The sequence below is a fragment of the Carlito syrichta genome, unplaced genomic scaffold (assembly GCF_000164805.1).
Source record: "Carlito syrichta isolate Samal-C Ts95f unplaced genomic scaffold, Tarsius_syrichta-2.0.1 Scaffold19470, whole genome shotgun sequence".
NCBI classification, from domain to species: domain Eukaryota; kingdom Metazoa; phylum Chordata; class Mammalia; order Primates; family Tarsiidae; genus Carlito; species Carlito syrichta.
Window position 1 is genome coordinate 3,548 of NW_006963566.1, and position 4,292 is coordinate 7,839.

Below are 4,292 nucleotides of genomic sequence, written 5' to 3' on the forward strand. Positions count from 1 at the left end.
GCAGGGCTGGGCACAACTACAGTTGTATATACACTCAAACACATGCACCAAGGTCTTTGTATGAAAAAGTTTGGTAATTGCAGTGGTACAGAAGGCGGCCAAGCCAAGCCTAAGCCGTACTTTTAAACAGCTTCCTTGCAATGTATTTGCAGACAATAAAATGAATACATTTTAAGCATACACTCTGACGATGTTCAGTAGGTGTGTAAAGTTGTGCCACCTTCACCAGAATCGAGTTTTAGACATTTCTACCACCAGAAAAGGTTTCATAGTGCTTCAGTGTCGCTAATCCCTGCTCCTAGCCCAGCCCCGGGGAGTCACAGATGCGTCTCCTCTGTCTCTAGACACTTGCATATTCCTAGATATTCATTATCTGTGGACTCATACAATATTTCGTCTGTTGTGTCTGCTTTCTTTCACCTAGCATAACTTATTCAAGGCGCACCCAGGATGCAGCATGTGTCAGAACTGTATTCCTTCTCACGGCGGAAAATGTTCTTTTGTGTGGACATAACATGTTTTTCATCCATTCAACTTTTGACGGGCACTTGGGCTGTCTCCCGTTGTTGGCTACTTGGAAGAAAGTGCGACATACGGTTATGCTTCGTGTTTTTACGAAGATATACGTTTCCATTTTCCTTGGGCGTGGACCCAGGAGTGGCACTGCTGGGTCACATGGCAAACTCCCTGGGAGGCCCTCGGAGGAACCGCCGCGAGAGGTGCACGACCCATACAATAATTGAGGCGGGCAGGCTCAGTAGGCTGTGTTTCCCGACACGAGACTGCGTTCCTTCTGCTTTCTCTAAACAGCACGCCTTCTCAGGTGCCGGTCTGAGGGGTAAAAGCGAATGACTTTCTGCAAAAGGCAAAATGACCCCGTGTTGTGCGGAGGACCCGCCTGAGCGTCGCGGCTCCCGTAGGGAGCTGACGTCATCCTGGCGCCTGTGACGACTTTTCACGGACGCCAACATGGCCTGGCCAGAGGAGCCAGGTCGCGTCTTCAGGTGTTTGGATGGAGCTGCGGGTGCGGGTGCGCGGTGGTGGGGCCGGACCGCCCTGGGGCGCGGGGACATGAAGCGATCCCGGATCCAAGTCGCCTCGTTCGCGCTTTGGGACAAGTTGCCCCGACTGTCCCGTGAGGGAGAGAGCGGTGGGACCCGCCCGGCCCCAGGGAGTGTGGTGTCCTGCTCCAGGGGGTCTTGGGGCTACTGTCCATGGAAAGGCCGGCGCGGGGGGGTGACACAGGTGGCGGCTCTGTCTGAGCCCAGCTCCCTCCTCTAAAACGGGGACACGAATGCCCGCCCACCCGATGGCTGGAACCAGGATTGTGGTAATACGGATGCAAGCCCAGCGCCCCGGGGTTGTTGCGGGACCAGGAGTGCCTGCATGAATTCGGGCCACTTCTTATCCGTTTTCAGATTTGTTGTTAAGGGATAGATGAGGAAAGGAGAAGAAAAGGCCCTGGTGAGAAACCCACTGTACCTTCCGTTGTTTTCGCTGCTACCCCCGTTGTATCAGTGTCATTGGTCATTGACCCAGTGCCCAGCATGGAGCCAGGCACACCGTCACTCCAATAAAGCAAAGTGATTGCTGGATTCTCTCTCTCCTGTGCAGTTCTTCATCGGGTGGCTGAGCTCGATCAGTGTGTGAAGGAGAACCTGGCTCATATCGGGAGGTGTTCAGAGGACCTGGCTTCTGGTGGCTGCTGAAGCTTCTTCTCCAGATTTGAAGGGCTGCAGTCCTCAGGAGACCCCCAGCGCTTCTATCCACGGTGGGATATCATGGCTGCTCAAGTGAGTTCATAAATCTGAACCAAAACATGTTGTAGAATAGCACCGGTGTGCTGTTAAAAAATATATATTTATATATTCAGTGATACTTTTTAAAGCACGGTAAGGTAAACCGTCTTCAGAACCATCATGACAGGTACAGGGACCTCCAGCGGCATCTTGCAGTGGGGGAGAGGCATTGGGCTCAACACCAAATACGGCAAGGACAAGTGGGAACTCAGAGCTAAAAATCAATGTGGAGGTCAATGTGGGATCAATGTGGACGGAAAATTACTAAGAGGAAACATTGGGGTAAGGAAGATTTTGGCTAAACTCACCCAATAGGTTTCTTGCTGAAAACAGCCAGGAGTGATCAGATGTCACTTGGGGGACGGGAGGGGATGAAACCTGTTCAGGTATTCAAGGTGATCAGACACCTAGGAATGGGGGCGTTCTTGCTAAACTAACATAACAGGGTTCTTTGTAAAACTGGGTTGTATGAGAGAGCGCACAGATGGGCCTAGCAAAAGATGCAGAAACCTGAGGAAAGTTTGGCCAAGCAAAGAATCTTTGTCAGTGGCTCACAGAATAGTCTAAAACTGGAGAAACTCTTTTGGTCTCATCATTGGAAAACAGGTTTAGCAGGTGGAATTTCCTTCTATTAGCAGCTACATGCTTTGAAGCAGTCCTGGACATACATCTAAGAGATGTCTTTTCTGTCTGAAAGCAGTGAATTTTCCACATTGAAAAAAGAACTTGACCTAAACATGCACTTGCGGCAAATATACATATATTTTTCTGCCGAGATAAATAATAGTGATCCCCATGTATCTCTTAGGTGGGGGTTGACATATGCAGTTGGTTAAAAGATCTTCCTGGCGATTTGATATTGTAACACGGATTCTTCCCAGGTAATGATGGTTTTATCACTTCTATGATGACGTGTTTTAAGAGCCAAAATATCCCATGTGTTGGTTACAGGCGTCACTTAGAATTTTAAAAAGTACTACTTACCTATATGCGCTTTTTAAAAATTCTAATGATACCCACTGAGGTCCTTTATATTAACCAGGTACTCTTAAATAGGATTATGATGATATTTTCAGGACATCAAATCCTCGGGTCTTTACTTGGTGACTGCCTTCCCCTCACCATGCCCTGTTCCAGGCAACAACTGATCTGCAAAGTGATCAGTGTTGATTTTCTACAATGTTTTGTAAATGGAATCATGCAGATTGTAATTTTGGTGGGTGGTGGGTAGGTGGTCTGGCTTGTTTCACTCAGCCTGTTTACTTATTTTTAGTTTTTTGAACTATCTTTGATTGGAAATGCATATATAAAGCATCAGAAACATTACGTCAGAACACTTGGGAAACACTTCCTTGATTATTTAATACACTATCCAGTTGAAGAAGACATCTGTTTGGGTAACATGAAGATTTACGTTTTTGTGTGTGCTTCATCACAATATCCATTTCATATGTGCTGAAGAAGAAATTTCCCCAGAATTATCTTCAGATGTACTATTATAATAAATATTTAGCAAATGAGTATAACAAGTTGAAGTGGATGAAACTCTTCACAAAAGGGATACTGTGGACTTACCGTGTCATCCCCGAATTTATATGTTGAGACTCTATTCCCCAGTTTGTAATATTATCTGGAAGTTGGGCCTTTGGAAAGTAATTAAGTTTAGATGAGGTTGTGGGGGTGCAGCCCCAATGGTGGGATCAGTGCCTTTGTAGTAACAGAGACAAGAGAGAGATCTCTTGCTCTCTCCCCATCATGAGGAGGTGGGTGAGGATGGAGGGCTGTCTTCCAAACTGGAAGAGGCCCTTCCTCAAACATTGAGTCTTCGAATTCCTTAATCTTGAACTTCCCAGGCTCCAGAACCATGAGAAATAAGTTTCTTTTATAAGCCACATAGTCTGTGTGGTATTCTGTTATAACAGTCTGAACTGACTAAGCCAAAGGACAGTACATATGTCAGTATTTTTCCACTTGTAAAGCACTTTTGGGCTTTGATGATGATAAAGACCAAAGCATAGAAATGGATTGTTTCCTAGACACTTTGTTTTTATATCTTCTGCATTTAACTTCAAGTATAGGAAAGTTTGAATGAAATTAGTAAACACATGAAAATTTTTAACTTCAGGAATGTGTTTTATAGATATTTCATGTAATACATATCTTTAGATGTAATTTATCGTGTGTGTGTATGCCAAAAAATTTGTAAACTTTTCCTATTACTGAAGAAATATAATAAATACAGTATTTTATACTAAAGGCAGAGACTTTTACTGGCTCTTGTAGACTACTTTTTTTCAGATTTTTTTGGACTAGAATTTATAAAAATGTATTTGACATCTTGGTTTATACAAACATACATTTGCTTATAACTGGAACCAATATATATTGCCTTACTATCTGTGACCCAGTGTACATTTATTTCCATTCATCTTCAATCCCTTGTATAGTTTCTTTTTAAAATGCTTGCAATGGCCTACCAAATTGATTTTACGA

At 44.5% G+C, this 4,292-nt stretch overlaps 1 long non-coding RNA gene across 2 annotated transcripts; it reads left to right on the forward strand.

Moving 5' to 3' along the window:
• The first annotated feature begins 952 nt into the window (after positions 1-952).
• Positions 953-4,055, forward strand: LOC103263489. 2 transcript variants are annotated; one of them, XR_504507.2, is made up of 4 exons: positions 953-1,030; positions 1,615-1,793; positions 2,608-2,680; positions 3,073-4,055. It is a non-coding gene; the product is annotated as an uncharacterized LOC103263489 (long non-coding RNA). The 2 variants fall into 2 exon arrangements; XR_504505.2 differs by having other exon boundaries at positions 2,608-4,055.
• Positions 4,056-4,292: the final 237 nt, after the last annotated feature.